Consider the following 13,632-nt stretch of genomic DNA (forward strand, 5'->3'; position numbering starts at 1 on the left):
ACTTACACTTCACCTTTCAGACTCAAACATTAAATTATGTGGGAAAAAATACGCAATAATTGTTGACATACTATGAAAGTATAGAACTATAGAAATGAATGTGGATTGTACCCTAAATAGGTTGGTATTGGAAATATTTGAGTTCATATTGACTGCAGACAATAAAAAATTAGCACAGTCTTGTTGTTAACTAAGGCTACACGAAAAAGATGCACTAAAAACGGAAACGATTTTCCTTTGCGTTTTTCACATACAAACGTCAACGTTGTCAAAGCGATCCGTTCACACGGACGGATCCGTGAAAACGATTAAAATGATGTCACTTTGTAAAGAAACCTTACACGACTATAGGCTGAACACGTAATTTGCTTTCACAAATTCATGTTTTTGTAGTTTACAGGAGACAATTACTGTATCGTTATCAAAAACTTGCACTTTGAAACCAGTTTTCAAAAGTTTGCGTTTTCAGTCCCCAAAATGCTGTTATGTAAATGAACGGCCAAAACATATAAAAAGTCCCCAAAAAAATTTGTTGAAAATGGTTTCTTGTAACCGGCCCCTAAAACTATTTAAAGTTGTTTTTGTCAATTGAAAAAAGCTGAAATAAAATTGATTAAAATGAAAAGTGATTCAAAATATTAATAAAAACCACAATAGTAAATAATGCTAAAAAAAACAGACATTGTTGAGATATTTTCTGATCTGGTGTATATTGCTCAAGGGAAAAAAAATCTGATATACTGTATAAAAGTTTCAATTTGATGTAATTTCTGTCTAGAAGAAATAATTCTATATATCTAATTTGGGATTTGTCTTTCCGACAGGTAATGACAATGTACATCGCCTGTGACGGCTGCTGAATTCTGAGCAGAACCCAAAGCTGTTTGGTGTTATGCATCTCCAGAAAACAATTTAAATGTATGAAGGCTAATGCACTAATATAAATTATAGATGGAGTATTCTAATTTCCAGGCTGTTGGTGTCAATGAGCTTTGCATTCTTTTATCTTTGCTCATTAACCGTCAGTGTGAGATAACTATTATTTTTCATTAAAAAGGAAAGTTGAGTGTGTTATTGGTCTCATCCCTCTCCAGGTCTTGATGTAGTGTTTAGTCAGGTGTAACAAGCGTGCTGAGGGGATGTTTGTGAGTACGGCTGTACTGGAGCAAACGGAAGATTAGTATTTGTCAATCTATCATTACTAAAATTTGATTGGATCAACCAATTAGTGTAAAATAGCCGATGACCGCACATCAATTAAATTTCATATTAATGCACCAAATTGCTATGTTGCTTAGCAACTGTACAGCTGGACTATATTGCTTGGTGAAATTTTTTTATTTATTATTAATGACAATAAAACGGCTGAAAAAAAATCCCATAGATTTACACCTAAGGTAAGATTTGTGAGTGGGCATTTTTGTGCTATAATGAGCAACCAATCAGAGCACCCTAGCAACTCCATAGCAACACCCTAGCAAGTTCCCAAACCACAACACTGAAAAAAAAAAATTAGAACAAGTGCAACTGAAGTCATGTAGCCTTATCTACGACTACTTGACTAGTGGAAGAACTAATCGACTAACAAATAACTGGACAATTTTCAAAAGATTTTCATTTTCAAGCACATTGTGCAAAAAGTCTAATAAAACACTGCAGCTTGTTTTAATAACTCCTCTTTTCCCCCAACTGACATTTACCGCGCTGGGCTAAATGAGGTGAGTAATATTTTATGAACACAGCTTCCTTTATAGAAAGATATGGCAGAGGTGGTATAGTTTAACCTTGATGTGGGGCATATATCTGTCTCTCGCACAAACCCACAATCCTCGGAGGCATACAAAAGACAGCACTTTGGATCCAGACCCCAGTCTGAATTCAGAATGAACGATTTTGGTCATTCCTCAGTGGAGTCTACCTTTAATCGAGGTCTCTGTGGACGTCTTTCCTTCAGTCAACTGCACAAATATGACTGGGCGCAGGCAAAGTTCCACAAGTCATGTCCCAAATTGTCTCCTGGTTTCCCACTTTGCTTTTGATGAATATTTAATGTGCTAGAATAAAAATTTGGGGGGCAACCAAACACATTGATTTTAAGATGTGGGGACAAACACACCGAAATTGGATGTCAACGTCCAGATGCCGATGTCTAAAGTGAAATGTGGCTGTTTGTTTCCCCGACCAGGCTGTGAGAGGGCAGAGCCGTTTATTGAGAAACAGTCGCATCTCAGTGTATGAAGAGAACATTGCATGAATTTCATTAAGTGCAAACCAACAATTTCTTAAATCAAATCATTCTAATGAACCATTTTAATTTGGCCTTGGTAGCATTCCAGCATCACACCAATGCTGTCAAATTTCAAAGGAAAAATATCAACCAAGAGATCAAATGCTAACGATTCCATGTTTATGAGCTCGTTCCTCACATCCAGCTCTGAGTTTGAGGTGGGCGTTGAGGTTTGGTCTTCCATGTTGCAATGAATTTAATGAAAAATGAGAGTTAGTTTTCCTTTTGAACCACGCAAGAACACCTTAGCAATATGCCCAAAACAACTCTAAATACACAGCTAATCTCATGAACCAAAGACTTTGGCCCGGTTTCACGGACAGGGCTTAGATTAAGCCAGGATTAGGTCTTAGTTCAATTAAGCCATTTATGTACTGTCGCTTTTATAAATGTGCCTTAGAAGCAAACATTACTGGTGTGCATCTTGAGACAAAACAATGTCACTGATATATTTTAAGATATGTCAATGCAACTTGTTTTCAGTTAAAACAGCTCAAACATGCAGTTTAGTCCGGGACTAGATTTAAGCCTTGTCTGTGAAACCGGGGGGGAAAGTTTAATCCACAGAATAAAAAAATAAAATAAAAAAAGACAAGAAAAAGACTGCTAGCTTAATAGAAACTAACTGTTTTCCAGATCATAATTTACACTTTTTTTCACAATATAAATGGGTCCTTTATACATGAACATATAATGATGTCTTAACATTTTAATTTTAGGAAGGCAGTTTATAGAAATTTGAACAGCATATTTGGGGTTGTTTGGCATTAAAAAGTTTTAAAACTCCTTATAGTTACGATATTCATTGAAGATCAAATTGGAAATTTCCCAAATTTTGACTGTGAAAAAAAAATAAAATCTAAATTTGGCCGCTATTAAAATTGAAGACAGTGGGTTACATATAACGGCAAAATAGACCTTTACATCAGTATTTTATCAGTTCATTCCCTGGGAATCAAATTAATGACTTTGATTTCAGAATTATCACTAGAGGTTGGGCTCTTTAAACATGGACCATCAGGAATCCACCCAGAACATCCATGCACAGTAAACTGCTCAGCTAGACTCACAAACCAAAGGCTCCGGTTGTGCTCTGATGTCTTAAATCAGTTTGAATAGTAACAGCGCTGTTATTGAGTTCCTCTTTCCTGACCAGTTCTTTCAAACGCCCTCATTCTCGAGGTATTTACTCCGCAACGGACACATTGATTTCAAATATGCCTTGTGGTTTGTGCCTGACGTTCAATGCGTGCAAGGAGCAATTCTAATTGACAACATCAAACTTTGAGCACTGAATTGATTATATGAGATTGTTTAGAAGAGGGCTGAAAGACCTCTGAAAATGAAGAAAGAAATGTATTCCTTTTTTAATCTTACATCTATAATCTAATGGATTTGCCTGGGTGGCATAATCATAATATTTCAGGAAACACTTTACAATAAGGTCTTATTGAACTAACTAACATGAACTAACAATGAGAAATACATTTGTTCCAGTATTTATTCATCTTTGTTAAAGTTAATAAAAATACAGTTGTTCATTGTTTGTTCATGTTAGTTCACAGTGCATTAACTAATGTTAACAAATACAAAGTATTGTTCATTCTTAGTTCATGTTAACTAATGTAGTTATAAAACCTTATTGTTCAGTGTTACCATATTTCATTAGGTGAAACACATAAATACTGTTCTCATGCATGCAATATTTAACACTATATGGACAGGAGGAGCTTTCTAAATTAGCCTATATTAATAAAAAATAATAATATTATGAAATAAATAAAAGACAGTGGGTCTCCTTCACCAATCTGCGTATAAACATATTCACGAACAAATCATGATTCACCAAAAACTTTCGTACTAAAATCACGTTAAGAAGTTATATTTCATCTTAACATTATATTATATTATATTATATTATATTATATTATATTATATTATATTATATTATATTATATTATAGACCCAGTGTAAAAACTTTTTCCTGATTTTTTATTTTATTAAATTTTTTGGCCTTTTTTTGCGATAGTATAGAGACAGGAAGTGAAGTGGGAGAGAGGGGGATGGGATCCGGAAAAGTCCGCAATGCGCAGTCCACGAGGGAATCGGCTCCAACCCAGATTAAGGTTTAATAATGTTTATTTTTCACAGTATAAATGGGTCTTTATATGTGACAAAATAAAGCTGCTTGCTTTTATAGTTTCATTTTAGGAAGGCATGTTCCTTGAAATAGGAACATTTAATTTTGGAGGGTGTCGTGCGTCGCATCAAAAAGTTAAAAAAAATAAAATAAATAAAATAAACTCCCTAGTTGCGATATTCAATGAAGGTCAAAACAAATGAGGAGAAGGTTTTGAAAAATAGTAGGCAATTTCCTCCTCAATTTGACTGAGGTTTTGCAAGAAAAATAAATAAATGTTTGATTCGCGCGGTATTAAAATGACAAAGTATGTGCAACATCCTCAGGGAAAACTACTCTGGGCCAAACAGGGATTTTGTCTGCCAATCAAGAAAAAAAAAGTATTTACACTGCTTTCAGGAATGACATCATCTGGAGAAGTGAAGGAGATCTTGGTAAATCTCCCAGGATGCAGTTCAACCCTGCGTGAACCGCTAGCAGTGAGTTTAAGTGAAAAAGGTCTATGAGAAGTGAAATTCACCCCGCTCTTTCCTTTCAGAACTAATTGCTGTAATTAATTTGCATGACCTACAGTCAATCCAAGTTCTTGTTATCCCCTGGTCAGGTTATTAGCGAGGTGTGAAATGAATTTACAGCTCTCAGTGGAGGTGAGAGCACAGCAGCATCAGCTGAGCCTGAGACGTGTCATTGCAGTAACTGTACCGAAATGACAACTGAGACAAAAGAGCAGTTTAGCAGGTACGAGGAAAGAAGAATGGATCCTGCGATCTGATTGGTTATTCGTGGTACCTGAACGCATACTGTATACGCATACAGTGACTAATAATATAGAAAACTATCATCTTTATGATATTTTTTTATTCTTTTTTTTTTTTTTTTTTACAAAATTTTTACTAAACTGCTCAATTCATATGGATTCGTTTTATGATCTCTTTATGAACTTTTTGAAGCGTCAAAGTGTCAATGGAGGGACAGAAAACTCTCAGATTTAATCAAAAATATCTTCATTTGTGTTCAGGACATGAAGGAAAGTCTTACGGGTTTGGAACGACATGAGGGTGAGTAATCGATGACAGAATTTAGATTTTTTTGGCTGAACTATCTCTTTAATGGTTGAGGGTTTGTTAAAATCCCTAACTATAAGTTGAGCAACAGCTTTCTTTATATAAACAAATTACGTTCCATAATGCACTTTCCAGTCATTTTGATCCAGAACATTTTCAATCACATGAACATTTTAGCTGATGAAAAACAATATTTAGCTTATGAAAATTATGTAAACCACCCTTCCAAACCCTGTTCAAACCCTTTTGATTCAGACCATTTTCTGAACCGATCAAAAGAACAATTTGCTCAAAAGGACATTTTACAAGAGTAATATCTAGCTAGCTAATGAAATTATGGTTCACACTCTTTTTGACTTTTCCAGGCATTTCTGATTACTGGATAAGGATTAGATTATTTATTTATTTTTGATTCAATTCACTTAAAAGAACAATTCACAAAAGCAATATCTAGATGATTAAATATTTTAGAGTAGAGCATACCTAAAATAATGTATTTTCACAGCAGAAATCAAATCAATCAAAATTTTAATTTTCCACAATATTTCCATGATGCCCATCAATTAAATCTTTAACTAAAGACTGTGAAAATTCATTCACTTAATCTTAAACCATTTTTCTATTAATCAATATGTCAAAATGACTGTATTAACTAATTACATTTATAATTAAATTTCTTATTAATTATATCTTACTGCTTAGGGCAGGTTGTAACAGAACCCCATCTGTTCTGCAGAGGATCTAATGGACGTCATTTACTAATAATCCCTAACATGTTCAAATATCACTCTGCCTAGTTCTTTGTATAGCTATATTGGTTATTTTTGCAAACCCAAACAAAAGAAGCTGTTTCTACCTGGCTCTCTCAAGGAGGTTATATCTCAACGGTCTCTGGAGAGGGGTGGCATCATCGCGGGACGTGCCAGAACAGCTTGGCTGTGTTTGCTCAGTGCTGGATGCGGATAGTCAGCGGAGGAGACGCAGATAACAGGGGTTGCCAGCATAACTAGTGACCTTTTCAAACTCCCCACAGGAGGCAATGCTGGGACCATTCGCCACGTTTCTCGATCTCTGAGGCCAGTAACCCTGCTGCTTGCCACAATCAAAGATTCCAGTGAAGGTCAACCAGGAGGAACCCCAGCATCATTCCTTAGCATGACATTGATCTGTCAGGAAGATGAGACAGTGTTACATGGCACAATATATCAGTGATTGATTATATATGTACTAGGCCAAGGCCAAACAACTACATTTCTGTCCAAAATAAATACAATTCTGTCACTTTAATCATTTGAGGCAAAATGCATGCACCTATTTTGGACATATACTTTAGCAAGATAAGACAAGACTGAAAAAAAAACCCTAGATTTTTAATAAAATATTATAAAGTCACATTCTGAAATGCTTACATTACATTTACTCATTTAGCTGATGCTTTTAACTGTAGAAACTGAAATCTGAGAAGGTATAAATGAGCACAGACATTCGTGGATTAATGCCAAGTACACATTGTATAATTTTGGCCTGTCCCGGATTAAAGATGACCATCATGGCGATTTCTGTGGTCGTGGCTTCTTAACGGTGGTTCTACGTCGTCCAGTGAGAGAGGTTCAAAGATGGCGGTTGTCACTAGCCTGGTTAAAACCAGACTATTCTCAGTAGTAACTGAGTTATGGTCTGGCAAAGCTTCATTAATAACTCATTTCCAAAGGGGCATCACCAACGGACGTCACTCAAATGCCTCTGGGCGCAATTGGATAGACCTAAAACCAATCAGAGCGATCGTCATCGTGTAAAGCCATATGCTGCGTCCCAATTCGTATGTACTCTTTTTGTGAAGAAAAGGTATTTACTTTTGAATGTGTAGCAAAAAAGTAGGCAAGCTTTGAGACATACTACTTCGTCACCTTTATCGGACGGATCTGTTGCGTGCATCCTGTCACGTAAACTGCCCTGTCAATCATCTTGTCACAGTTAAAATCCTCTATTAAATCTAATTTAATTTCCTACCGTTTCGGAGAGAAATGTAGTAGCACGTTCATCTGCCAGTGGGTCTTTCATGGAGACTGTCCTCATGTGTTTGCAATTTGACTATAATAATGCATTTAAAAGTTGGTGCGCTTCACCAACGGACGTCGCTCAAATGCCTCTGGGCACAATTGGATAGACCTAAAACCAATCAGAGCGATCGTCATCGAGTAAAGCCCGCCTCAACGTTTCTGATTGGTGCCTCGATTTGGACGTATTAGAAATCGGCTTGAATGGGCTCTTTGCCAGACTACTTGCAGAGCAAATCTAAATTTGCCGGAAGTTTGTCTGGGTTTTCCCAGGCTAGGTTGTCACGGTCTTGCTACCAAATATAGCCTGCGATAATTTTCTGACAGTGTAAGAAATTTAGCATGATCATCACTCAATGTGTTTGCAGCTACGACCTACATCAACTGACTAGCCAATAAAAATGCTACATAAAATGGCGTATTGACCAACGCGACATGGCGCTAAAACTTAAAACTAATACTTTGAGCTCCATTTGCAAGATTGTCATGCCAAGTTGACCTCTTTTCCCTAGCCATGACCGCGTCCATTTTCTCCTCTTTCGCTTCCTCCTCTTTTTTTCAGCGCACATAAAAAACGCAATTTGCCAATTCAGCTTGCTCTATTTGTTTACCACAAGCGCATGCTGATGATGTTTTGTTCCTATAGCCTACTAACTTGTTCGTAGCCTAAGATTCGATAGGTGTCATCCTCATCGTCTACATGTCGTACAAGTTTACTACAGTGTGATTTGTATTGATCTTATAGGATTCCCAAAATCACACAGTCTGTTGCAGGCGTTAGGAGAAACAGTGACACCTGCTTTCATAACAGAACAAAGCTATTTAATATCAAACAGTGCATGTTCAAATTTCTCTTCATCCCTCACAAAAGACAAGTGTGTATACTAAAAGTACTAACCCCATCTCTCCTCAGCACTGATCATGAGATGAGATGTGATTGGCTGATCCTGGAGACGGTTCATTTATATGCAGCGTGACTGGTCTCTTTACAGGGTGAGTTTTTGGCCAAGCGTACTTCAGTGCTTCTGTAAGACTCACCATTCAGTGTGGATTTGAGAGCAGGTCGAATCTTTCCAGCCCTCAAACAAAGCATAGTGGGTGTCCTGACCTGCCCGTAGCCCCTACCTTTCAAAGGGGCAGTCGGGAATGTAGGTCTGTTCCTCCTGTGGAGCACCTGCAGGTTCACGGTGGTTCAGTTCACAGCGTTCCTGATTGATCCATGTCACAACATGAGAGCCGGTACGAGCGTGCAAAAGCACATGAACAAGTCAAGCGGGGGAGATGAGAGCAGGAAGACACGGCAAGCTGAAGTGTGTTTGAGCATCCCTTAAAGTGAACATGAATTTTTTTTTAAATGACCCTATTTACTTTTTTATTACAAGTTTCTGGTCTTATTGTGAATATTGCACATATTATTTCATTATAGAATCATATAATTTTTCCTTTAACTTTTTTCAATAATTTACTTCAGTGTTTCTCTTTCCGATACAGATTTTGCAACAAGTTCAAGTTGGTCACGCTGATCAGTGTTGAAGGATCACATTTTAGTACGGAGTCCCATCCATAACAGCAGAAAAATGTGGATCTGGTGTTTTCTAAAAGTCCCCCTGTAGTCAATAATTTTATCCCTTAAAACTCATCATTGATCACCAAAATTTATGTAACTACACCCTTGCTTCATTTAGTATGCACAGATCTATGAATGTGCATATTAGTCCCCGCCTCCACTCACTCACACCAGCTCAGAATACCTTCACTCGGTCAACTTTACTGTAGTAAACGCCACACGATGGCAAGTGGAAATATTGGTTTAATTCAGCCATATATGTTTGAACCAGAAACTGATTCAGAAGAAGTGGAAGAGCGAATTATACAGGCTCATCTACAAGTTGATGTATCAGTATGGTAATGCGTTTTATGTATTGCTCTCTCTGACACATAACAGTAAATTGATATGATTACGTTGGCTGTGTTATCAAACAGCTAATAATGTGTTGTTAATGTTTCACAAACCATGCTCCCATTCACCATCTCAGAGTCACACAGCTGCCTTCTAAAAATCAGTATCCTTGGAAATGCTTTAAACAACTTACAACATCAGTGGAGAAAGGCATATAGTTCATCATAACTCATCAAAAACACTGCTCAACCAATCAGAATCAAGGACCGGAACTATCCGTTTTATAAACAACATTACAAACTAGATTTTCACTACAATGGGTCTGTAAATAACGGAACTTGGCTAAAAATATTTTAACCACTACAACATTACACACTTCTACCTTTAAGCCATAACTTTGCATGTCTTTTAAGTTTATGTTGTGCTCACTTGTTCTCAAAACCATTAGAACAGACAGAAAATCCCACACATTAAAGTGCCCCTATTACGCTATTTTAAAGTTTCCTAATGTTTCATTTCCTCAAAATATACATTTGCACATCACCACATTTTCAATGACTCCCAGACGACTCGTCAGATGAATCAATCTCTCCAAATCCCTCCTTTCCGCGAGCTACTCTGCTCTGATTGGCCAGACAGCTCAGTCTGTTGTGATTGGTTTACCGCGTACAGCGTGCGTGTCGAAAACAAAAACGGCCATTGCCATAACTACTCAGCTCTGCTTGCCCTTGGCTTCCTATACTGTAAACTAAACACAGTAACGAACAATGACGTCGATTTTACCATATCAATCCGAGCACGAGTCCGATGATGAAACATTGGAAGAACTAGTTATTCAACCCGATCCTCCATCGCAAGGACAACTCGATATTTCTCAGTGATACACTACTCAGTTTGAGGTACATGAGATGTTGCAACTGTAATTCCTCACCATCAGCATTAACAAGTGCATGTCCATCAACAAACCGATTATTTTACTTGTACACTGTAAAAACGAAAGGAGCCTCAAATATCCTGTCGGATACTCAAGGAACTTCAAAATGTAATTTAGGTGCCTCAAAGCTCTTTCTCCTATAGTAGGGTTACTGGAGGAGCATTGACAATCTTTGAGGTTCTTGCTGGAACTTATGGGATCCTTTAAGCACTTTGTATTTAGTTCAGAGGTTCTGGAGTCACCTTTTCATTACTATGAGACCTCGAAGTGCTTTGGGGGAAAATAGAGGAACTTGAATGCGATAAAAGGGTTATTGGAAGATCTTTTAACATTTAAGTGGTTCCTGGAAGATCTCTTATGTTAAAGCCAGCATCTGGAGGAACCCAATGGTTCAGTGAGGCCAGAATGAGATTATTATTATCCTATTATTATTATTATAGGCTACTTAAGTTTGATTCAGTATACATACCCAGGTGAAAAAGACGTACAATTAAAAATGTACTTGAGTGTGTTTTTAGTATAGGCCTACAATACAAATATACTTTAATGCATTTTTAATACATTTAACAGTAGCCTACGTCTTTTTCACCTGGGTAGCTTACATTTATTTAGTATCTATAGGCCTATTTTATTGATTAATTTAAACCTTAAACAACAACACTAAATTATAATAATATTAATAATAAGAATTAATTAATTATTATTGAATAAATAATAGTAATAAAATAATAATTTTTACCTACTTCTTCATAAATTATTATTTGAAGAAGAAGAACCAGGAGGAGAAACGTTTTATTCTGTCACGAAACTGCTGCTATTCCTCTGCTGTCGTCGCTTCAGTGATGCTCGCGCTGCTCGCGCGCAACAAAGCTCAGCTGATCGACGTCATCGGGTAACGGCTCCGTCCTCTCATCAAAGCTTCCGCCGTTTGTTCGGCTCTCCTTTACAAGGTTTGTAAACTCGCCAAATAAATATAAATACAGAGTCTACTCACTATATTCAAACACACACATATATATATAAACTAAATGTATTATACATTACTACGTTTTTACAGTGTTTACCACTCGTTTATTGCATAGTATCTGGTATGAAGGTTTTAGCCGCGATGCTAACTACGTTTATCTAACGTAAGTTAATGAACAAATGGCAATTATTGACTTATTGTCTTAGATTGATTTAGTCATTCAATTCAACATATTCTGTAAAACTGTGTCTTCAAATTGCTGATAATAGCCTAACTAATTTAACTGATTCCTGTCCTCATTGGCGTTTATTATGAATAACAAAAGCAGGTTAATATAATTTGGTCTGTTTTTGTTTAGCCTAGCTTTACTTACTACATGTGCCCTCATTCTCTCAAATACCATTTTAAAGCCATTTACTGGTCAATAAATATTATGTTGTGAATAATCAGCTTTGTTCTTTTGTTTCCCCAGAACAACCAGTACATTTCTAAAATAATCTGAACATTTCAGAGGCAACATTGAATTACAGTAAGTTACCTATACACCACATGCACGTACTTTATTACTGTGAACTTTCTCTGCGTGAAATTGTATTGTTTGACTGTGTACTTTTTTAATCAGTTATACTGAATTATAACTTCAAGTTTAGTCTTTTTTGACAAAAAAAAGGAAAAAGCTATTATATGGTTTCATAAGACACAACACAACCCATAACACATGAGTTGTGAACTCATTGATTATTTTTAGGATCTTTTCTGGGACATTTTTGGAGCTTAACCATTTTTACATAAATTGTTGCATTGAATTGAACTAGACAAGTGTACATAAGAATGGTGTGAATGAATTACACAATTTTTTTATGCTTGTGTTTCATGCAGTGATATTGAATGGTGACGGGTTGCATTATGCCTGAGATCTGGTTTCGGGTTCCACAGACAGAAAGTCAAACAGGTTTGGAACGTCACAAGGCTGAGGAAATTATTTAAATTTCACAACTATCACTTTAATAACCTTACTAACAGTACATTTTGTACTTTGCAGGGATCTCGGTAAGCTGAAATACAAGTTTGATCAAGAATAAAAATCCTCCTGTAGACCTGAAAATCACTGAAGTGCCTGGACCATCCACCAGAAAAGAGGAAAAACAAACAGAAAAGGAAGCTGATGCACCTTTTCACTTTTCTAACTCGTTAAGTACCTCACGTGTCCCTTGTGAAGATTTTATAATTGATTGCATTTTATGTTGCAGTGAGTAAAGGTGCATCACATTTGTGAATTTCGTGAAATTACACAGGCAAAAAGGTCCATTGACCATTGTCAGCAGTGTAGTGACGTAATGTATGAAGCACCACACAAAATTGCTGATCGTGTGGATTCTTATTGAAATGAGTGAATTCACCAGTGAACATTCACAGAACAACAGATCATTTTACTGCACCTTAACTCTGGAAAAATGGAAAATGTTTTCTGCTTGTTGTGACATAAGGAATACTGTTTCCGGGTCGAAGCCTCTACTTCTACTTCCTCTATCTTGTTTCTAGATATTGAGAATACTCAACAACCATTTATGGGAACTGTTGATTCAAGTCACACATTTAAGCTTTTCAAAAGCCATAGTGTACATTACAGTCTCCAGTCTCACGGCATCCCAGACTTCAACATTTTATGATTCGACATTTTATGGATAACTAACCATCTGAGATTTCGGAATAGAGATAAAGGTTAGGATCATAATTTTCAGGTATATTACAGCACAATGAGTGTATATTAGCACTGTTTGTTGTTTGTTTTTGGCATCTGATAGAGCTTTTGGACTTGGAAACAGTGGCGTCAGACTTAAGTGAACTGAAACACATGTTTTAAAATTAAGTGAAGATGGACATTTTTAATTAGTCAAAATTTGAATTTTTTACATTGATTTATTACTTGGAACATGTTTTTTCCATGCATTTTGTTGAGATGTCTTTTCTTGTGTAGCCTATTGTATATACATGGTTGATTATTCATGTTACTTATGTATTATACTATTATATATATTTTTTTTGTGTATTCATTGATATTAATCTATTACTAGTTTTTTTTTATCCAAGTGCATGGAAGTGTATTAAAATGGATCTAAAATATGTAATAAACAATTCTTATTTTGTATTTGGTTCAGTTTGTTTATTATAATAGAAGTTAATGGTGGTAACCATAGTAACAACATGAAATTAATTTAATACAAATAAAATAAAATTGAAATTTGGTTCCTGGAGGTACCCACAATGGTTCCACACAGTGCC

The 13,632-nt window shown here is 36.2% G+C and overlaps 1 long non-coding RNA gene across 2 annotated transcripts; it reads left to right on the forward strand.

The window, feature by feature from the left end:
- Positions 1–10,433: 10,433 nt before the first annotated feature.
- LOC309509648 lies at positions 10,434–12,525 on the forward strand. 2 transcript variants are annotated; one of them, XR_014209970.1, is made up of 4 exons: positions 10,434–11,332; positions 11,822–11,878; positions 12,229–12,301; positions 12,392–12,525. It is a non-coding gene; the product is annotated as an uncharacterized lncRNA (long non-coding RNA). The 2 variants fall into 2 exon arrangements; XR_014209971.1 differs by lacking the exon at positions 10,434–11,332 and adding an exon at positions 11,345–11,512.
- The last annotated feature ends 1,107 nt before the right edge of the window (positions 12,526–13,632 follow it).

The sequence above is a fragment of the Leuciscus leuciscus genome, assembly GCF_965113295.1.
Source record: "Leuciscus leuciscus genome assembly, chromosome: 11".
NCBI lineage: Eukaryota > Metazoa > Chordata > Actinopteri > Cypriniformes > Leuciscidae > Leuciscus > Leuciscus leuciscus.